Below are 24,353 nucleotides of genomic sequence, written 5' to 3' on the forward strand. Positions count from 1 at the left end.
CTTTGTTGAAGCACCTTTTCTGTTTCAGTGTCTTCAGTCATCAACTGTACTGAATCTGATGAACTGAAAATACATTTTCCCACATTTACTTATTTGTCAATGTCAATGTCAAATTTATTTATATAGCACTTTAAAACAGGCATAAAACTGCACCAAAGTGCTGTACAAGAATGACAATAACACAAATGAATAAAAACAGAGTATCAAAACACTAGTTTAATTAAATGCTAAGGAATAAAAATGAGTTTTAAGAAGCGATTTAAAATGATCCAGGCTGTGGGCAGATCTAATTTGGAAAGGAAGATTGTTCCATAGAAGAGGACCAACAACAGAAAAAGCCCGATCTTCTTTCCTCTTAAGTCGGGTCCGAGGAACTGTCAGTAAAAGCTGATTATTTGATCGTAGGGTTCTGGACACAGACTGAAATTTTAAAAGGTCCCGAAGATAAGGGGGAGCTAATCCATTTAAAACTTTATAAGTTAATAAAAGAATCTTAAAATCTATTCGATAAAAAACAGGCAGCCAGTGTAAAGAGGCCAGTATGGGCCTTATATGGTCACGCTTCCTGGTTCCTGTAAGAAGTCGTGCTGCTGCGTTCTGGATGATTTGAAGTCGCTGCATCTGTGATTTATCCAGGCCTCTATATAATGAATTGCAATAATCCAAACGAGATGTAATGAAGGCATGGATAAGTCCTTCAAAGTCCTTAAAACCAAAATAAGATTTAACTTTTGCTAAAATCCGCAGGTGATAAAAACTTGATTTAATGACAGCTAACTTGTTTCATCCTTTATTTATAAAAGCACAGTTCAGAGGTAGAAGTTCAGAAAACGGGAACAACTGACCTTCTTGTAGCCAAGTTTCTGTGATGAATAAAAAATCCAAATCCCGAGAAGTAAACAGGTCGTGTAGCACGAAGGTCTTATTAGCTAAAGACCTAGCATTAAGCAAAGCCAGGCGGATGGTTGATGGTGCAGAAACACAAGTTGAAGACGTAACATAGTTCAACCGCCTGAGGTTTCCATAATCCACATTCCTCTTTTGATCCTGAAACCGTCGATGATAGAAAAACTCCACCGCGTCCTTCCGAGAGCAGCACAGCCCCGGAACAACGGGGCGAATCCAGCGGCGTCCGACGTTCAGGAAACCAGGACACCATCCCAGTCGAGGTAACAATAGGCTTTAATCCTCACCGCCAGTCCTCCACGTTTACCACGTCTTCGACGGAAACGCCTTTCCGGAATCAGATGTGGAAAACTCAGCAGCTCATTAGGGATGTCAGTGAGGAACTGGAAACCTCGGTTTCTCGGACCCGGACCATATCCAAATTGTAGATCTACCGAAGTTTTAATGTCCAGAAGTGCTTGACGGTCGTAAACAATTAAGCCACCAGAACCATAACAGCATAAATGTGCAAAAAGAGTAAAAATAACAAAGTAGAGAGAGCGAGACGGACGGCGTGCCGAATACACTGGCGCCATCTTGGAATGTACTGAATTTGGAATTTGCATCCTTAATTGAAGGATGCAATTAAGGATGCATCCATAATTTGTAGAAATTTCTGCCATAGTTTCTGCAAACTATGGCAGAAATTGTCTCTCTGTCATAACTTGCAGAGAGATTATGAGGGTATCAGTCATGAGATGTGTTCCTTACAGATTTCTAACCAGAAGACTGAATGAGAAAATTTGATCGGAAAATGCTTCGTTTTGAAATTATATGTACATTTTTAAGTAAAACAAATGTGTCATTTTAACAGGGTTGTTCACACCTTTGAGAGTCACCGTACGAAGTACATGGATAAATATTATCATGGATGGATCTTCACAGGAAATATGAAAGCTTATTAAAGACCTGAAAGAGGCAGAAATGCATGATCACACTCTGCAGGCCTGTTAATGCAGCCTTTTATTTGCTAAAGGTTTGGAGTCAGGCCTGGGATACGGGCCTGGCCCTGTCAGTCAGGGCATGCTGCCGCTCCCTGGGCTTTCATCCTCTCAACAAGCCCGGCAGTCCCCTCCTACACCCCTCCAGAAGCCCATCAAAGGCTGATTCTCCACGCTGGCGGTCCAGCCAAAGGCAGGTGGGAGGCAGGAAAACTGTGGGGAAAGCAGAGAAGGCCAGTGGGCCAGAATCTGAGCACAAAGATGGAAAGCTGCTTTCTTGGCCAGGAAGTGAACTGAAAACGGTTCTGACCAAGCAGAGACCCAGATCTAAGAGGTAATAAGATTTTTACCATAACATATTTCACATATTCTATCCATATGCTCATACTACAGTGTCAATAGAGAAGATTCAGACAACAGACTTCTTAAATCACTTTTACAGCTCGGTAAGTCTGAATCTATATTATGGATTTTATAGACATGATGAAGGCATACAGCAGTAAAAAACCTTGCTTTCTGTACTTGCAGTCCGGACAAATTTTACCCTAGGTCTGCTTTTCTTTTAACTCCCAGCCTCCATAAGGGGTTAACATCTACTGTATATCACACTGCAAAGGCCAGTTAGGCCATCATACCTGCTGCCCACTGGATTTTGCTCCTGTTGTTCCACTCTCTTCCTTTTCAGATTTTAAACTTCCCTTGCCACCTTCCATTTTTATGTCGGTATAAATGAGTTCCCCCACAAAATCTTCAATGCGTCTTTAAAATGCGATAACTCTCATGGCTGTGCTGTGACATTGACCCCCCCAGCAGGCCAGTTCCGGTTCAGTGCCCAGGCCTCCTGCTCAGCAAACACACAGGCAAACACACACAGTCTCAGATATCCGCACATCAACACACTGTGGGTGTGTGCGTGTGTGTGTGTGTTGTGTGCCAGACCCCAGGTGCACCAAGAGGAGCAGTTAAATTTCATCATTACCCTTTCTTCCCTGTGTTGGAGCTTTTTATAGGGCCTTTTTACAGCGCGCTCTGAAGGTGCCACTCTTGTCCCAATGGTGCACAGGAGAGAGATAGATGGAGAGAGACATGAGGGGAGTCAGATGAGCGAGGGGAGGGCAGGATGGGAAGAATGGAAGGTGGAGAAGCAGGATCTGTGCTGGAGGGGGGGAGAGACGGAGGTGAGAAAGAAGCGTGCATGAACAGCCACGAACATGCCCACCGTTAGGTATACAAGCTAGCAGGGCCACTGGGGAATGAGAAAAAAGAAATGAGAAAAAACACTGAGGGGTGGAGGGCAAAAAGAAGAGAATGCAGCAAGGGAGAGTGAGGACCATCAGCTGTCAGTTTCACTGCTGCCTGATATAAAAACAGTGGTGCTGGATAAGGTATATGATGAATGGGCTGGAGACACTCATCCATCCAACTAAACGATTTGTGGCCACAGAGTGGTGTCCAGACGCGTCAAGGAAAGAAAGGACTGAGAAAGAGAGAGAGAAAGAGAGAGAGACAGAGGCAAAGAGAGAGGGGAGTTATGTTTTTATGTATTAGGAAGGTATGACAGACTTGTGATAGGGAGATGGGGTGAGGCACAGATAGAGGTCTCTGTAAATCTGAGTGGATGTTTCTGAGTACATATCTAGTCATGGCATGCTGGTCTCCATGCTTGTGCTCTGAGCGTCTCGTGTGCATATTTCTTTGACAAAGCCTCTGCACCAGTAGGAAGATGACAGGCCTGTGTTCTGGAAGATGTATGGCAATACATCTGTCTAACTCCGATCAGGACCATCCATATCAATCTTTGCTATCAGCACTGTCCAACTCCGCTTTATGGCACCGAGCAGGAGTCATAATGACACGTGGAATCCAGCTCCTCAGAGTGGAGTAGATTGATTGGTAAACAGACACAGCTACTTGAAATACACTTGTACATCACTGTCCGGATTCAGCAGGTCCTGTGAAGAGGCTGCACTTTGACTGACGCCAAACCAAAAGCAGAACATGGCTATCAGTTCTCTGTGTTCTTGGTTTTAGTACAGTACAGATTCCATATCAGGTATTAAAACTTGACACAAAAGTTCCAAGTTTTGGCACAAAACTTGGAACTCTTACATAATGTTAACATCATTAATAACTGCTCATAAAGTCAAGTTTATAATTACAATAACAAAAGTGAGAACAAAGTAGGGTTTGGAAAAAAGACATTTCAGAGCAAACACTGCAGAGATGTCGGACATTGTTCTGTCAAAAAGTCCACAATGTATTACGTTACCTATAAAAAACTTATTGGAATGAGGCTCATTATTATAATCCCAACATTTTGGATAAACAATTTTAAAGGCAAGTGTAGGAATGTGAAAAAAAGGATGCTTCTGGAGCACAGCAGAATCCTAGTTGCTTTTCACTTAGTTGCTTATATTGACTTTGCAGAAATGTGTAGTTCTCGGTCATTTTTTATAGGAGAGGTAAAAACATGTTTTATTATTCTATTTTTCATTTTTGAACTCCTTTGAATAATCAACTGACTTTCAGGTGTTGTTTTATAACTGGGATCCATTGGAATCAATCAAATCAAAATGATTTTTTTTTAAAAAGTACCTTGAGCCAGGCGCGGCAGTGACGTAGGGATAAATTGTTCAGTCCATGCACACAGCCATCACAGGTTCAAGTTCAAGTTCAGTAAGATGATGACTTTAAATTTTCTTAGAAGGTCTTCAAGAGCCTAACAATGTCATTTAGTGAGATGGAGAATCTGAAGAGCCTGTCAAGTTCTAACAGATCTTTGACCCAAATTATGAAAATTACTGATGCTGATTCCAGCCCATTACCATGATCTCGTATTTGCAAGAAAAACTCTTACAAAACAAAAAGTTCCTTAGAGAGACCATGAATCCTCCAACACCACAATCTTACCTGTGTGAACTTTGCAACAGAGAAAGTTTTATTCTCCATCTCATCTGACTGGTGATGAAGGAGTCTTTCCACCGGTCAACACTGCTGTCCACCTGTCTGACAAAGAACCTCTTGAAGGATAATACCATCCCTCCTTTGGTCCATACTGCAATGCTTCTTTCTCTTGTTTGTGTTGTTGTATTTTGTAGCAAATGCATTTTGAGTTTAGTGTTGAGTATATATAGAAATATGGAAACAAATCAATCCAGTAATACATGTTTATTGAAATTTTGTCAAATACTACATCCTGATTCTGTCCTAGACATAACACAAGTTCAGCTCATAATGCCAGTTGGTCAAATCATTCCCATCTACAGAAGAACAACTGATGCTTAGGAACCTCAGAAGAAAAACCATAAAAGTAAAACACATGAAACACATATTTCCACTTACTTTTGTTCAGTTAAATCCAGAGCATTGGTGTAGCCTGGATTCTCACCTCCCTTCAGTGCTCCATCTGGGATTTCTCCCATTGACCTTGATTTCTGCAGTAGAATTTCAAACAGGTCAATCAGAGAACAGAAGGATTGGTTAGGAATGATGATGTAGATTTTCTGCGCTCTTGTTAGAATTGTAGACTGTTGACAGCAGCAGAGGGAGTGAACAAAGCCGTTCAGTCTGTGTTGATAATGCTTCCAAATATTGAGAAGCATTATCAATATCAGTAATAGGAAAAAATATTTTATTGCTGTCAAAGATGTGGTTCAGCTCAGCACTTCTCTCTTCACAGAGGATAACGGCTGTTTAAAGTGCACACCATTTCCTGTAAGCTTCATTAGATAGCTGGCGCTTCGGTAATTGGATGAAATCAGATGATTTAAAACTTCAACACAGGCCATGCCACCACCAGGCCATCATTTCTCAACAGCCTCTGTATGAATCACTGGTGGTGCAAAGGTTAACTTTTTTCTGAGTTGTTGATTGGCTGGGGTAGAATGTTAAAGCAGCTGCATATTCAAAACTACTGCAGTCCTCTTCAGGTTATTCTGACTTTCTTATACAAGGTTTTTCCTTGTATAAGGAAAAATACATCCATATTTTAATACATCTAATGCAAATGAATGAAACCAAGTAATGTGTATTAATGAGGGGAGCCGGTGGCACCATTTCCCTCCGGTAATTTTTAAACTTTGGAGCCATAAAGGTGTCAAAGCACATTGAGTTTCAGTAAAAGATATTTGCAAATACAAAGTTGAACAGCCTGCAGAAATAAATCTGACCATAAAATTGTTATTGTGAAAATAATTTTGTAAACATGATACATTGTTGGATGTGGCTTTAAAATGGTTTAAAGTGGCCCACAAGAGGCTTCATTTAAATCCACAACTTTTGCCCTTGAATTTCTTCCTAATGTCACAAAAAATCATCACAATTTTCTTTATATTCTGAAGCAGTTGCCTTTCTTTGAATCAAACTTTTATTTCGGTGGTAAACTTCAGGGACACTTCTGATGCTCTTTGATAAGGAGTTGTCATTCTTCACTACTGTGAAAAGACAAACTGGATACAAATCATCACAGCATCATTACTGGTTACTAGAAATTATTTAAACAGTGAAACTCTCATCCTGCTGAGTCTCAATAATACCTATAGTTTTAGAACAGTGCCTGCTCTCATCAAATATAAATACAAAACTTTTTCTGTAATACCAATTAAAACTTGCTGGTTCCTGGGCCTTCTAACTTAACGGTAGAGGTAACAGTATGCCTTCTTCATGGGCATTGTGTTGTCTGTAAGTTGTGCCAATGTTACCGCCTTGTGTTTTTTGCCAACCTCAACAGGGGCTGGTCCTCAGCTCACACCCCATGCCCTGGGTCTTTGCAAACTCTCCCATGTGCATATGCTCCGTATGGTTCAAGTGCAGTTGCCAATTTTCCACCATCTGCCCGTGCCCTGTACTTCAACACAGAGGCAACGTCTCTGCTGGATAGCAACCGCCACCCTTCACCTTGCCGGAGCAGAGACGTTTTAAATGTTAACTTGCAGTCTGCAGGATCCACAAACCACACCACAGTGCCAGCTGAATGTGCTCATGTTGAAGGAGATAGGACATATTTGTTATCATTTATTTTTCCTTTCTGCTTTTCTTTTCTGTGCTGCGTATTATCCCCAGCTTGTTCTACTGCATGCTTCCTTGGCTCTCCTGATTTTTTTTCACACCTCTGTTCTCTATCTACCCCCTTTCTTCATCTCACCACTCTAATGCTGCTTCTCTCTTGCTTGGTCTTGCAAACGGATGCCCACCAACAGTTTGTCTGCAGAGGTAACACATTTGAATGAAGGAGGTAGACAAAAGCAAGAACAAAGAGGTTAGAAAAGATGCCAAGCTCAAACTAAAGCATGTCTGATGTTAGCGTTGAAGTGAAAATTTTGTTTGTACATGAGAGGGTCTTTACTTTACCGAGGGCAGCAGTCCAATTTCAGGATGCAGTACTTTACAGCTCTAAAATTCAGAAATAATTCAGAATGCATGATGATGCATTCACTCTACCGACAACTACACTGTCCAAGGAATATCTGGAGCTTGCAGATGTACTAGAACTGTGCTTCTGCAACATCAGGGTGCAGTTTATGATAGCAGCCCTCACATGCCACAAGTCTATAGGTACAAACACACACACACACCCCTGCAGACACACACATTATGCCATGAATGTAGGGCCAGCTAAGCAGATTATTTGAAGGAGGCATTCACCACATAAACGCTGTGATTAGTTTCTTTAATTGTGAGACTTTCAGAAACACTAAATGAATCATTAAATGGCTACAACAGCCTGGAGATTGAGCTCAGCTATAGACCTGAGTTTACATTTTGGGTTCTCAGGTCCGTCTGCTTTTCATGCTTTGTGTCAAGGTTCTGTTTTAGGAAAGAATTCAATATTTTTAAGATATAATGTCCACTTATTCAGCCAAGACATGTGTCTGACTCTCTCAGTCTTTCTCTCATTGTCAGTCTCTCTTTCTATGTGCATGTCTGAGGGTGTGTGTGTGTGTAGGGGTGTGCGTGGGGGCGTGTGTGTGGTTCCTGCTTTGTGTGCATGTTTATTCCCTGTCAGGGAAACAGTGGTGGGTGGGCTCAGAAGTGGAGGGGGGTACTTTAACGGTCTTTTGAAGGAGATAAATGGTTTACAGATGGTCCAATCAATATATTCAAATGAGACAAAGAGTCTAGCAATGAGCATTGAGCAATGGGGTATGGGTGATGGAGGTCGGGCCCCAAACACTTCGGGTCATGACCGGCACCAGAGCTCATGGCGAAGATGCAACACAACTGAATCCATCTCATCGCAGTCAGCTAGAGTAGATTTTTTTTATATCCCAAATATTTGATATTTACTATATATTTTCTTAATTCGCCTGAAAATGATCAAATTAATCAATGCTAAACAATTAAGGCAAATTAGTTTTTAAAGGCAAACCCAACATCACTACATGTAGTCTAAGTCTGCACCATATAAAAAATAAAAAAAACACCTAAAAACGTTATCTGTGCTGTCAACATCTTAGTAATATTCTATATTACTAAATATATATTATATTATTCTATATTATATTATTCTTATTTTTTTTATTTATGTATTTTTTAATATACTTTTTTGTATTTTGACTACTGTTTTTTTGTGTGTTGCTTTCTTTTTACTACTTGAATTTCTTAGGTTTGTTGGTATTGTTTATGTTCATTATTTATATTGCTTTTATTTTGTTAGAAAACAATCCATTCCCTCTGTGAGGGTCGGGAGGACCTTGGTGGTTTGGCTCTACACATAAACTCCCTGTCCACTTTAATAGGTACATCTATAAAATTAGCCATTTTGATGTGGTGAAGACAACTTATGTGTAAAGCGGAAGAGAGGAGATAAGAGGAACTACATAGCTCTGACTGCGAGGTGTGGTTGTTTAGTGGCAGAACGACTGGTTTACGTATTTCAGAAACTGCTTAATCAATCAGTCAAATCAATCAATCAAATTTGATTTGTATAGCACATTTCAGAAGCAAGGCATTTCAAAGTGCTTTACATCATAACAAACACAATAACACAAAGTCATGCAACTGAGATTTTCACACTCAATTGGTTTTACAGAGAATTTATGAAAAATGCGAAAACATCCATTGAGTTTCAGTTGGGTGGACAGAAATGCCTTGTTGATGTAAAAGGCTAAAGGAGAATGGACAGACTGCTTCAAGATAATAGAAAAGCAGCATTAGCTCAAACAACTACTTGTTATGTCCAAGATATCTGAAAAATCATCTCTGGACCTTGAAGTAGATTGTCTGCTGGAGTAAAAGACCACACTAAGTGCCACTCCTGTCTGCTAGGATTTCAAAACTTACGCTGCAATTCAGATGATAAGGTCAAAAATAGGGGTGTACAAAATGGAGACCAATGCACTGTATGCTTATGAAGACTTTATTTGATTATTAAACATAATCAGAAATAAGTTAATGGATCTACAACAACAAAAACACACTGCCTGGTCAAAAAAAGGTTGCAAACAAAAAAACGGTTACACACTCTAATATTTTGTTTGACCACCTGATGCACCCATTACTCTGGAACTCTGGGTAAATCTGGACTTATCAGACCATATGACCTCCTTCCATTGCTCCAGAGTCAATCTTTATGTTCCTTAGCAAACGAAAGCCTTTTTTTCTGGTTAGCCTCAACAATTAGTGGTTTTCTTAAGGCTACATAGCTGTTCAGTCCCAGTCCCAAGAGTTCCCTTCACATTGTGCTTGTGGAAATGCTCTTACTTTGACTATAAACAGCGCCTGGAATTCTATTGTTTTTTTGTTTTTTTTTCTTTGATTTGATTTCAGACGTTAAGTGATCGCCGATTGTGATCACACAGAATTTTTTCCGGCCACATTTCTTCCTCGAAGAAGAACTTTCTCCTAGTTTTCAATAAGGTGTTGGACAGTTCTTGACCCAGTTTTAGTACTTTCTGCAATCTCCTTAGTTTTTTTCTGTTTGATGCATGCCAATGATTTGACCCTTATCAAACAGACTGACACACCATAGGATGTGTCTTTTCCACATGGTTGATTAAGAAATGAGAAGCAACTCATTGCACCAGTTGGGGTTAAATAACTTGTTGCCATCTGAGACATAATCTCCCATGCAGTAATTATCCAGTAGGAGCCTTATACCTATTTGCTTAAATCCAGGGGTTGACTTTTTTTTTTGGCCAGGCAATGTATCAAATAATATATATTTGTTAGGGGTTTGTGTAAATACACCTGGACTTTGTCATGTCACGTGTGAGGTCACTTATCTGAGACACTGTTAACAATAGTCCATTTTAGAGATAAATATAGCAGAGACCTTCACAGTCTCATCACCAAGTAGTTAGCTTCAAGCATTCAGTTGACATCAGGCGATGACTTTCAACAATAAATGTTCTTTCACTTTCCTTCACAAGCAAATACATAGTATACAGGTGGAGTGGAGTACATGTTGGATGTGTCAGGACAACAGGAACAACAAACACACACCCACACCTGATGGGAGTTTACAGAGACCAGTCAATGTGACATTTATGTCTTTTCAGTGTGGGATACATGATAGTAAAGGAAGAAACCCCACACATGTAGGGGGAAAACACTAAAACTGTTTGCACTAAGGCTTGGGCCAAGCAAAACTTCATGCCCAGAAACCTCTTCTACGGAGTAGATGTGCTGAAACCACCATGCAGAACTTAATACTGTGTGTTCACATTGATCACAAATTGGCAACATGTTTTATCAGCAATTGTGTTTTCTTTAAACTGTATACAATTCACAACAGGGTCTTGACCTCCCACTTTGGAAATCTCTGCTCGACACAAATAACATTGGCTCATATATGCCCACATAATGTCCCACTTACACCCTGTCCCTACACATCCTGAGAGGGGGGTTTAAAAAATTAGAGCAGCTCAAGTGGGAAAACGGCACCCATTTGTCTTTGGGATAATATGAGTGTGGGTGCATTAGAGACAAATAGCATCCACTTCCATTTCCTTTATCATTGTCAGGTCAATTAATAGGCCAAGGATCCTGAGTCACTAGATGGAGGCAACACACACAAGAGCACAAAGGGAGGTCTTTCAGCTGGTGACCTTGGATGCTCCTCCCAACACAAAAGACCCCAAGAGATGGATGCCTCTTTAGAGAGATCCGAGTCCCTGGAAGGATAGTGTTGCTGACACACACACATCACAGAGTCCTGGGGATAAAAAATGGCATGTATGTGCACTGATGGGTTAGGGGCTCAAACTAACACTGGAAAACCCTCAACCAGATTGCTGATGTACAGAGTGGAGGCTATCAGTATCATCAGATGGAGTAGAGGAAGTAGACTGATTGAAAATCCCAGCTGTAGCATGTTCATTGTGAGGCTGCATTGAGAGCCATGAAGAGCCTTCTTTGACTCTGCATTTATCAGTCTGGTAGATTAGAATGTCACCTGACTGTTACCTGAAGGACGTACTGGCTTCCTACTGGGAGGAGCTCAGCACTCAATATATTTTATACATTGTATTGATGAAGAATGATGACAATGATGATGATGATGATGATGATGATGATGATGATGATATTTTAGTTGTTGTTTGGTCATCCTTATCTCTAATTCTTAATTACAATAATGACCTGGTGGGGACGAAAGAAATAAAACTCTAGAGACTGTTACTAACAAAATCTAGGCTCACTACCTAATCCAAACAAGATAATATGAATATTTTCTGGGAAAACTGCAGACAAATCATAAGTTTTTTGTGGAATGTCTGTATTTTTTAACTAATGGGCCAAAAGAAAAAAAAAACACATTTGGATTCTCAATACACTACATCCCATCACTGACATCATCAGATATGGTAAATCAGACTGAGCTGAAATACAGTTCAGCTGTCTTTACATAATTTTGTTAATATGTACTTGCTTGCAGTCATGAGCACACTATGCATTTCAGAGAATTCAACAAAGACAGTGACAACAGTAAATGTTAGGCTTAAGCAACAATCACTTAAACCTAAAATAGTTCATACCTTCAAACGATCTGTGCATTGAACTTCTTGATCATCAACACAATGATAAGCTTGTCTCACGTCGGTCCCCTCTGTTCGCTGCTTTCTGTGAAGTGAAAGAGCAAACACTATTGTGCGGTAGAAAAAAATTATGCCAAGATGAGCAGAACTCAATATATGGTAATTATTTGACAGGATATACTTACACAGTGATTACCATATCTCCAAGACTAGACAGATACAGTGAGGAAAGCGAGGGAAGGACAGAATAGTGAGGAAGATGAAAGACCCCTGATAAGAATTTTTTGCTCCCTTCCCTACATGGGGATGTACAAGACTGTGTGAAGGCAAACGGGTCTTCCATATGTATCTTCACTGATAACTCATCTCTATAGGGACTGAAGCAATTCTGAGCAGGAGCAGCTCTGGCACATACCAGATCATATATCATACTTCTGTCTAGTTTTCTGTATTTTGACTGTTTGTTTATAAATGCCCTAAACAGAGCTGGACTATTAATTTTGTTGTTCTGCTTACTGTGCAATGACAATAAATCTAATCTAATCTAATCTAATCTAATCTAATCTAATATAATCTAATATAATCTAATATAATCTAATCGCATGCATACAAAAAGTCAGACCCATAGTTGTGTTATATCAAGCAAACAGGTATAGCATATTGAGGTAAAAATACACAGACAGAATGGGACAAAGTCAGCTAATATCCTGAACATTTGCTGAAATACCACACAAACCACACTGAGTGATCAATTACAGTGTGTTTTTTTTCCAGTCTAGTACATACATCTTACTGTCTGCTTTTGTGTCCTATTGGTTCATTTTTGCCAATACTCCCACTGTGGAGTGTATATTTGACCAGTGCACAACAGTTACTACCATTTTTACAGACACATGCATGCATATCTTTGTACTTCAATACAAACTGAAGACTTTGTATATTCTTCCATTCATTTTAGTAACTACATATAAGCCTAGCATAGATATTTGTCCTAACCAAAAAACAAATGCTAGTAAAGTCCTAACCCTAACCTTAACCAAACCTAATTGACACCATCTCTCTAAACCTAACTAGCAGAGTTCAGTACAACTGCAAAAAAGTGAGGACCAGGAAGTGTCCTCATTCCTGTTGACCTTTTGATTCCTTATAAAGAACTATGATATTCACTTACTGTGAAACTGTGAAGCATTTATGATCAAGAATACAAAGGCATTCCTATGAATACAGATGTCACCCATTATCTCACATAGACCTTTTACTTAGCTGTGCATCATAATTTCATACTCTGCTCTGTCCAGTGGTTGATGTGAATTGAATTATGAAGATTTTATTAAACTAGGGAAACATTTACTGTATTAAATGAAAAGTTTTCCATTCAGAGCCAATTGCCTGAGCTCAACATCAGGAAAAGCTTTTGACATGCTGAGTTTAGCTGTGTCCAATTTTTCTTCATTAAATTTTAAGATATTATACAATACCAGCCAAAATTGTTTTTTTTATCCTCTTAGCAGTAATTAATTAGTCATGTTAAGATACAACGTGATCCTTATTTTAACTCTGAGAATTCTTTGTGTTTCAAAACAGACCGATGCTGAAAACTCAGAAGGATGAAAGAGAGAAACTTTGCTGCAGTTTGTTTGGCCATCCTGTTATCTGTTTTAAGTTTAGTACTCAAAGCCTGAATGAACAGCAAATTTATTTGTCAGAAAAAAAGTTTATTTTGAAATAGCTGAACTGCCTCTTAGTGTGAGCTGTCTTCACTAAGTAACAACACTCACACTGAAGAGCATTGTTTGTCAGGCAGCCTGGAAGTGCTTATGTATGATTACTGAAAAAAAGATTTGACTTTTTTTTTGTCTGATTAACATGTCAGTGCTAAAAAAACAAAACAACAATTCTCCTACTTAGCAGTATTAAGTATAATTTATTAAGAATAAAGTTAGAATGAAATGTTGCTGGAAGACAACATCCATAAAATCATGTATCTTACAATGCATGTATCTTACGTGTATCTCATATCTTACAATATAATTTGTTGTTCCATAAATATGTCAGCGTGTCTATATGGATGAATCCCTTCTCTAATTGAAGAATTGTATTTGGTATTTAAATTTTTGACTTAGAAGTCACAACTGTTACTGACTGAAAAATATTGAACTTCAGATGGAATTTTCAGCTATTATATAAAAGCATATTTCATAGATTGCACCAATAACACATTCAGCCATCTGTAATTGAGCATGTATGTAAATGAGAGCTGATGTGCCTGAGCTCCAGTTGTTAAGGGTAAAGATGTTTCCATTTGTGCTACAGGGCTTTGAACACATGGTCAAATCTTTGATCCATAGCAGTGTTAGGATGAAACAATGTTTGACTATCATTCTTAAATCATTATCTGGTGCAACATGAACAGATGATGACATCAAAAAGAGATTTGTTGTGTGATTTCTGTCTTTTATGCACTTCCCAAACTAGACTAAGTTGACCTCTTCTCATCTCAGCTTCCCAGTTCCTTTAATCATGCCTCCTCCTGTCCTGATTGAATATTTATTGGCTTATTTATTCTTAATCACAGACAGCCGCTTGTCTGTCCTATCAAATTCAAGCTCCTTGTATTTCACACACATGCTCACGCATGAACTGGTAAATGAACAGCTGAACCCCCATTCCTAGTTGCCCCTAGCAATCTCTCTGTGTGCTTGTCAGTGGGTATGAAATTAGATTTGTGCCAATAAAGTCACATTTTTTCAGCAATCAAAAAAACAAATAAATATGAGATTTTAAGAAATTAAAAATAAAGGCAATTACTTCTTTGGTAATGTACTGTTGTCTTCTGCATTTTGATACTGGTATGAAAATCTGAATGATATATTTCCCATTCTATTTACTGTGTAAAATTGTGACAATTTATTTGCAATTTTTTGCAGAAATATCTCTGGCACACGTGACTTTACGCCTACCTGATAATGTAACTTTTAGGCTTATCAAAAAAAGTTGGATAGATATTTAAGCATTCGTTCATTTGACTTTTTTCAGGTAAAGCTTTTAGGTCAAATCAAATAGGTTTATTTGTTCAGCACAGTGTCAGCAACAAGGCAATTCAAAGTGTTTACATAATTGGAAAGAAATGGAAGCAACAAACCAACAAAAAAGACATTACATTGTAATTGCAAAGTAAGAGATAACAGTTTAAACAGGAGACAGTTAATGATGTTCCCAAGCCAAGTAAACAAATATGCTTTTGGCTTTGATATATAGGAACTCAAGATTTCAGCATCTTTGCAGTTTTCTGAAAGTTTGCTCCAGATTAGAGCAGTAACTGAATGCTGCTTCTTCATGTTTGGTTCTGGTTCTGGTGATGCAGAGCAGACCCGAATCATTAGACCTGAGAGATCTGGAAGGTTGATACAACAACAGCAGATCTTTAATGTATTGTGGTGATAAACCGTTCAGTGATTTATAAACTAACAACAGTATTTTAAAATCTATACTCTGAACTACAGGGAGAACATTGGAAGGACTTTAGAACTGGGTGACATTCTCTATCTTCCTGGATTTAGTCAGAACACCAGCAGCAGCGTACTGGATCAGCTTCAACTGTGAAGATGCTGCTACAGTAATCAATGTGACTAAAGATAAACACATGGATGAGTTTCTGGGTGCTGACCCTAGATTGTTCCTCTTTCAGTTCAAAAATAATAACTGCAGTTTTATTTCAATCAGTTAGAGAATGTTACAGCGCATCCCTGCATTAATTTGTTCTATGCTTCTCCTCCCGATCACAACAATCCCTTTAGGTAAAAGCAGCATGTGTGGTTATGTGTTATCTCTGCTCCTCATTATGATTTCAAGCTTATTTTCCATGAAGAGCCCACACATCTCACAGCTGCATGCTGGAATCAGTCGTTGCCTGTTTGCTGAGTGTGAAATCAGACTGTTTAGGAAGTGCATTGTTACTGAGAGGGATTACACTGGACCAGTGCCCGACCCTTCTCCACATCCAAATCTCACATTTCCACCGTGGAACGAGGAAGGTTGCCTTGTTTCACTATAGCATCACATTTTCTTGACAAAGTCTTCATACAATCTGAATCATATCTTTTTTTATGTATTTTATGTATAAAAAAACAACATTAAAATGAAATTGAACAGAGTTTGAGTTTCATTGTGAAATATTCATGGTTCAGACCAAGAGTTACCATTGAAGGAAACCAGATATCACATTAGAAGTAAAACCAGTCTCACTGCAGTCTGAACCTTATGTAAATGCTTCTAGCTTTGTTGCGTCCTCACAATCTTCTCCTTGTACCTCAATTTATCCTTGTCTTTGGGAATGTTTAGGTTTGTCCTGCTCACTCAGAAAGTCTCCGTGAGCTCAAGCTAAAACTCATCAGAATGCTGTAGAAGGTTTTTACTTTCTCAAAATGTTTAAATGAGTTCTGCTGTAAAATTATGCAGAGATTTTTACCTGAGAACCTCAAACCAGTCAGATCAGTTACCATCAAATCAAGGCTTCAGTTTTTTACTCCTGTATCTTAGCCACAGTGGCTCTGGTGCTGCTTTTTCTTCATCACCAACACCTAATCTCTGCCTTTACTAAAATATGTTCAGTACTGCAAGTGAGATATTTTGTGATGCACATGTCAGAACATTCCAGGCACTCAGGAGGAATTAGATATTCTCATGAGTGCCTGAGAATATCAGGCACTCATGATATTCTCATATATCAAATTTGGTACATAATTTGGAATTATATATTAAATTTCTCATGAGAAATTTTATATATAAGTCTATGTATCATTTGTGCAGGTCCAAGTCTTATTGCAATGCTGACACATCCTGACATCCTTCTGTCAGTGTTCTACGTTACCAGTGGTCTTTGTGGAAACATTGGTAGGCATGTCTTTTAGAAGATTTTTATGTGTTGTTGTGTTTCATGTCTTTGTTGTTTTAATGTCTACAGGGGTTGGACAATGAAACTGAAACACCTGGTTTTAGACCACAATAACTTATTAGTATGGTGTAGGGCCTCCTTTTGCGGCCAATACAGCGTCAATTCGTCTTGGGAATGACATATACAAGTCCTGCACAGTGGTCAGTGGGATTTTAAGCCATTCTTCTTGCAGGATAGTGGCCAGGTCACGACGTGATGCTGGTGGAGGAAAATGTTTCCTGGCTCGCTCCTCCAAAACACCCCAAAGCGGCTCAATAATATTTAGATCTGGTGACTGTGCAGGCCATGGGAGATGTTCAACTTCACTTTCATGTTCATCAAACCAATCTTTCACCAGTCTTGCTGTGTGTATTGGTGCATTGTCATCCTGATACACGGCACCTCCTTCAGGATACAATGTTTGAACCAGAATGGTTCGGTAGTCCTTGGCAGTGACGCGCCCATCTAGCACAAGTATGGGGCCAAGGGAATGCCATGATATGGCAGCCCAAACCATCACTGATCCACCCCCATGCTTCACTCTGGGCATGCAACAGTCTGGGTGGTACGCTTCTTTGGGGCTTCTCCACACCGTAACTCTCCCGGATGTGGGGGAAACAGTAAAGGTGGACTCATCAGAGAACAATACATGTTTCACATTGTCCACAGCCCAAGATTTGCGCTCCTTGCACCATTGAAACCAACGTTTGGCATTGGCACGAGTGACCAAAGGTTTGGCTATAGCAGCCCGGCCGTGTATATTGACCCTGTGGAGCTCCCGACGGACAGTTTTGGTGGAAACAGGAGAGTTGAGGTGCACATTTAATTCTGCCGTGATTTGGGCAGCCGTGGTTTTATGGTTTTTGGATACAATCCGGGTTAGCACTCGAACATCCCTTTCAGACAGCTTCCTCTTGCGTCCACAGTTAATCCTGTTGGATGTGGTTCGTCCTTCTTGGTGGTATGCTGACATTACCCTGGATACCGTGGCTCTTGATACATCACAAAGACTTGCTGTCTTGGTCACAGATGCGCCAGCAAGACGTGCACTAACAATTTGTCCTCTTTTGAACTCTGGTATGTCACCCATAATGTTGTGTGCATTGCAATATTTTGAGCAAAACTGGGCTCTTACCCTGCTAATTGGACCTTCACACTCTGCTCTTATTGGTTCAATGTGCAATTAATGAAGATTGGCCACCAGGCTGGTCCAATTTAGCCATGAAACCTCCCACACTAAAATGAGAGGTGTTTCAGTTTCATTGTCCAACCCCTGTATGTGGACCATGAGTCTGTTGAATAAAGCAATCAATCCATCATGTGATTTATGTGCTGCTATGGAAAGACTGAGCTGTTGGTTTTTAGGAGCTTACATTTAGCAAATAATTATTTGACACATATAATCCTATTGCTGGAAATTTGTTCACTGAAGTGACTAAATCAGTCAAAATTTGTATGTAAATTACAATCATCAGGGAAAAAAACCTCAAGGTTAAGATCAAGATTTTGACTAAAAATGAGAAAGATGCTTTTCTTCTGCTTATTTCCTTTTTTTGGACCAAAAAGTATTTTCCCAGGTCCTTGATATTCTTGTATCACCAAACATGACAGAGAACCATTCCCACATAACTGGTAGAAGCCCAGGTGAATGACTGTGGGACCCCACTCAGTGCTTCACCTCTCTGATGCCCTGTCTTTTCCACAGGCTGTCTTGCACTAATTGAAGTCACAACAGACGTGGTGTATCAATTCTAACTTTGCCATTAAGGTTTAATCGGGTGTGCAGGAGACCAGCCTGCCAAACCAAAGGCTCTTTTTGTGAGAGTCCCATCTGTTGGTGATACAATGGCCCCCAGACCGGCCCTGGCCCAGAGAGAGAGGGTAAGTGGGAGGGTTGACAGGATGACAGGATAGACCGTTCCACTCGGCGCAACCAAAACCGTCCTGCCTTGTGTCTTTCTGGACAGTTCTGCCATGACACACACAAACACAGACAACTGGGAACTTATTTCAGAACTAGGGCCCTATTTATATTACTCATATTACAAGTTATCTTGAATAGGGTAGATTCTGCTTTTTTGTTGTTTGATTTTATTTTTTTCTAAAGATGATTTAAGAAAATTGAACAATAAAGAAATAAAGATGCTTGATTATATTTGCTAACTAAAACCCCCTCAGTTATCTTTATGTTGAGATGTTTCTATATTTACTGTATATAGAGATACAGTAAATAGGGTATAAATGCACACACTGAGGACACACACCTAACAGAAACACACTCCTTATGTTTCTGTTAGGTGTATGCAGGCAATTTGCAGGAAGCCCATAACCCTGGTGAATGATGAGCTATAAACTTTCATTGCTGCCACACACGTATATTTATATATGTGTTTATCTGTTGAACTGCAGAGTTGGTCATATGGGTTTCACTGCGAATACAAATGTGCCAATTACTCCCTACCAATGCCGAAAATCTTTTTGGTGGAGGAAGTGTGATGCTGTGGGACAACATCTCCCTGACTCCTTAATATGACTTTCAATCATATTAGTCGCTTCAGACTGCAAGATCCTGAGATGAGATTATTCAACCAGTGGGATGTTGGCCCTGACATCACTGAGGAATCCGTTAAATGAATGAGAGCAAATCTGAACTAGAACATTCGTCGATAAGAACAACCACATAAAGTAATGCTATAAAAGGTTGATGGTTTAAATATGTCCACATCATTGACATCACCCACCCATTGTCCTGCATGGTGTCTCCCAGTACAGTGCATGGACCTTGAACCTAAGTGGTACCTTCAGGTCATGGTGGTAGTGGTGGTGGACCACCTGCCATTAATGGAACAAAGTCAGCTGTGGTACATCCTGACTCACTTTGTTGAACAAACCTGCCTCTGACACCATGATGTAACCAGACCAACAACACTCCGTTGGCTAAGCTGCCAAGGCAGGACAAGCAATGAGTATCAAAGAGAAGGTACCTGCTTTTCCCACTGACTATTCAAGCAGATATACTCCTACAAAGTGACATGGTCTGCACAATTATAAAGCAGGTCATGGTTCTAGCTTGCAACTACAAACAAAACATTAAATGGGAAAGCAGGATTTATCTTGGTGTTGAACCCCTTTTCAAATTGACCTGTGTAATTCAGGTCAACTCGACTCGGTTTTTAAGGTTTTCCATTAGGTACTGGTACTTGATACCAGCTCCTTTTTTAGTATGTGTACTCCCAAGTTCCAAACAAGCCAAGTGAATAAAAATGCAGTGACTAAATACTGAAGGTTGCTGATTGTCTATGGTGTGCCTCCATTAAATCCGCTATTTCTAAAAACTCAGACCATAAACTAAGCATGTTTGGAGTTTTAAGGAAAATAGCCCTACTACAATCCACACCATGGACCAACAATGAGGTGGAGACATTTTTGTGCTTGGTGGCTGATGAGAAAAGACAGAGTGAGCAAGACAATAATGTACAGCACATAAATCAGGTAACATTACTTTTTGGACCACGTTACTATGACATCCCCAGTCAGATTGATGTGGTACTCAACTGTAATGGACATGAATGAAGCCAAGCAGGTTCATGGAAAATTAAGAGCCCTGTTTATACACAAGATGACAAGTTCATACAGACGCCTGCAAAGCTGGTGTTAGCATGTCCACATGAAGCAGATTTCCACCTGTAGGTACTTGTGTTGCAAAAGCCACATCACGTCTGTTCAAGAAATAGAAAGAAAACTAAAAGAAATAGAGAAAAAATGTCTATCAGTAGCATCATATGTTGTGAGAACTGATTTGGACCCATTGACTGCAGGCTTGTGGTGGCCTGATCTGTGCGGCACAGCTTGATAATATCACCAACTGCTGTTGATCCTGCTGAGCTGCTGATTGTCTCAGTATTTTCTCAGGAAGAGGCCTTTGATGGAACACCACTTACATACTTTACACGAGCGCTGCAGTGAGTCCATGCTTCACATATCAGACACGGAGCAGGAGCAAATGAATGCTCACATCGCATCTGGTGAATATTGAGACAGTTTTTGTCATGATGAAAGAAATCCTTTTGAACCAAATACACAATATGAAGATGATACAAACTGATGATGATGGAAATTTTAATAAGGTCAATGATGGATCTATCTGGTCCAGTTGAAATAGTTACTGTTCTACAGTGATGGTGACACTACACACACACACACACACCCCTGCCCACACGAATGCACACACGAATGCACACCACAGAACAGTTTAGCACAATACACAGGCGGGGCAGCTCAGCAGGCCTCCACAACCCAGATGACACAGACCTGACCTTTATGTGTGTGTGTGTTTATGTGTGTGATCTTGTATTTAATACGTTGTAAGGACCATTTTTCCAACAAATATTCATTTTTGTGAGGACCCACTGTTCATTATGGGGCACAAAGCCTGGGCCCCACCAGAGGAAGTGCTGGTGTAGGGTTAGTGATTAGGTTTAAAGTTAGGCATGTACTGGTAATGGTTAGGCTCAAGGTTGGGCTGTAGACAAGAACGAAAAATGAATTGAAGTCAATTTAAAGTCCTTGTAAAGATAGAAAGACATAATATGCATGTGTTCGTGTGCGTGGGTGTGTGTGTGTGTGTCCAGTCTATTTTCATGGAGGGCTGTCACTCCCCTCGCTTCTAGCTGCCAACAGCAGCAGAGGGGAAGGGGGGGGGGGGGCTTAGGTGGTGGGGGCAAAGTCAGCAATAGCCCAGGCTCATTGGGGTGCAACATGAAGGCGTGTGTGTGCGTGTGTGTGTGCGTGCAGTTGGGGGAAGAAGGGAGTAGGGCTTGGGGACATGAAGCAGTGAAGCATTGCACGTCTGTTCATGGCTGTGTGTGATTGTTCTTGCTTGTCTATTAATTTTACATTGATGACAAATGATTTGCAAATGACGCACAAAAAAAGGGAGAGTAACTTCAAGCTTAAAATGCATTATCAGAAGAATCAGAGAATGATTCATCATCTTAATGTAACATTTGAACATTTTGGCCAGAAAAAAAAGATAAAACAAAATAAAGTACCTAAAAAGTATGGAAGAAAAAGTTTTCCTCCATCCCACCACATCAGTGGTGAACAGCCCTTAAGCAGGCTTTGGCTAGACCCCTCCAGAACATCCACCCTGTTGCCTTTAAACTATCTCTTGTAGCATTAGCCGGAAGCTTTGGGTCATTGTCCTGCTGGAAAGTAAATGTTCTCTGAGCCGTAGTTCTCCAGCAGATGGAAACAAAATGTGCTCCAGGATTTTTTCTAGATTCTGCTGCTTTCATTTGACCTTCTGCCTTTACAAACCTTCCAGGTCCTGCTGCGGGTAAGCATCCCCACAGCATGGTGGTGTGATGGTGTGTTTATGGTGATGTGCAGGGTTTGGTGTCCACCAAACATGGCGTGTCAGTGACTTCCTCATTGACTCAGTGACTTCCTACTGTCCCATAAAGCTCTGAGTGGTGAAGAACCCAGGCAACAGTTGCCATCTGCAGAGTCTCTCTGCTGCTGAAGCTTGGAACTCCTTCAGCATTGTCATGGTTACCTGGGGTCCTCTCCCACCAGTCTCCTTGGATAGTCTCTCAGGTTGTAAGAAGAGCCTGATCCAGACAGATTTATATGTGACATGCTCCTCCTGTTTCTTGATGACAATTGATCTCCATGGGTTGTTCAGAATCTTAGAGATTGATTTGCATCTCTATATGTCCTTTAGTCTTCATGCTGTAATGTTAACCAGGAGTACTGATGAACCAGTACCAAATGTCTTTAAACTACGATCACTCACTGCACACCTCCATTCCAAACCAGACCTTTAAGAGACCTGGTTCGGTCTCTTAAAGGGGTTGGATAATTATGCAATCCATCTATCTGTTATTTTGGAAAAATGTATTTTTATTTTGACATTAAAGGTTTAATTTTTGTAGATTTTTTTTGTCCAAAAAGCCAAGTTTTGTTGCTTATGATTAATTTGTAAAAGCTGTAAAAATGATGAAAGGAGTGAATACTTTTTACAGGTTCTGTAAAAGCTTGCCTCCCTGTTTGTGTGGGAATGAGACTGGAGACTTGAAAGAGAGGGCATCAGGCACGGAAGCTAGCCCCTTCTGGTTATCCTCTGAGGGGTTGATGATACTAAAGACACTGGAGAGGGACCCGGCTGTGACCCAGACACACACACACACACGCACACGCACGCTCACATCCTCCAAACCAACCATTCTGTTCTCTTTACAACTTTACAAAATAGGCTTTTAATTTAGCTGGACGGCAGGGGCGTGTGGGGCCCGCCAGCATCAATCATCATGAGGAGGCTGAGGAGCGCCGGCCGTCCCCTGGGCTTTCTCACTGACGAGGATTCCCCCGGCCCCACCCCCAGACACACACTCAGACTCACACACCCCGCCTTATGCTCTTTTGTACAGACACTCGTTTGCAAGACCTGAAGACCTTACCATTTTGTATTATACATACACATGCGCATGCTGATGGAAATGTAGACACACATACTCTCCATTACCCTCAGGGTGCAAATGATGAGACCAGACTAAACCCAGATGGGAAGCGGGGGTGACTGTGGAAATAAAAGATTACTACTTCTCAGTATTTTTAAATCACATTTAATCATCACAAAACTAGAACAAACCACATGGCAGTACACATAGGAGTGTTAATTTTCTATGCAGCCTGACATAACTCTACTTTCTAGATCATATTTTATTTGTCTTTCCCATTTTGTCATCTGTTTTTGAATCCTTTGTACAATCATGTTCTCCTCTAAGCCAATTTGTATTTGCATGGCAAACATTCATTTCCATTTTTGGGTTCATATGCCTACTTTCTTGGTTAATTGGATTTGGATCATATTCAAATGCTCAGTGTGTACCCAGCAATAATAATATTCCAGAAAAGATCTGGATGAATATTGTCAGAGATGTTGGCAGCACATCAAAGACGTGACAGTGTTTTTTCCCCCTAGTCTGTAAAAGATGGTTCCAAAATAACAAAACGTCAGCAGAATATCATTCCAGAGAAAGTCACATATTTCATTTACTGTACTACAAAATGTAAACCCATATAGTGCCTTCAGTAGTAAACATAGCCCTTAGCATGAACTCAAATTTCGATACAGTTTATCTGAATTTTATGTGGCAGTCCAACAGAAAACAGTACATGAATTTGAAGTTAAAGGAAAAATGACACATGACTTTCATGTTTTCTTTTTCTCATCATGCAATAGTCAGATAACTTCTGACTCAAAATAAAATCCAGCTGAGCCAAGTACATTACAGAAGTGGCTTTGCATTCCTGAAAACATTAGTCTCCACAGAATGATACTGCCACTGCCATGTTTTCCTGTGGGATGATGGTGATGCACAGTGCTAGTTGTCTAATAGAAATAGTCTAATAGAAAGACTATTTGGATGTAGATCAAAAGGAGTTTCACTTTGTAACCTCGTATGTTCTTCACTTCAACATTAGCATTGCTCTTGCCAGTCTTCCATTAATGTTAAAGTGCCAGAAGGATACATGGAGTGCATGACTTGTAGTTTT

The 24,353-nt window shown here is 40.1% G+C and overlaps 1 long non-coding RNA gene across 1 annotated transcript in view; it reads right to left on the reverse strand.

The window, feature by feature from the left end:
- Window positions 1-9,619: 9,619 nt before the first annotated feature.
- LOC116707798 (uncharacterized) overlaps window positions 9,620-24,353 on the reverse strand; it is a 52,507-nt gene continuing 37,773 nt past the window's right edge. The window contains exons 6-7 of the long non-coding RNA XR_004336570.1: window positions 11,861-11,945; window positions 9,620-11,040 (exon numbers count right to left, since the gene is read on the reverse strand). This is a non-coding gene — a long non-coding RNA (uncharacterized LOC116707798). The remainder of the gene's footprint in view (window positions 11,041-11,860; window positions 11,946-24,353) is intronic.

Source organism: Xiphophorus hellerii, chromosome 18 (genome assembly GCF_003331165.1).
Source record: "Xiphophorus hellerii strain 12219 chromosome 18, Xiphophorus_hellerii-4.1, whole genome shotgun sequence".
Lineage (NCBI taxonomy): Eukaryota > Metazoa > Chordata > Actinopteri > Cyprinodontiformes > Poeciliidae > Xiphophorus > Xiphophorus hellerii.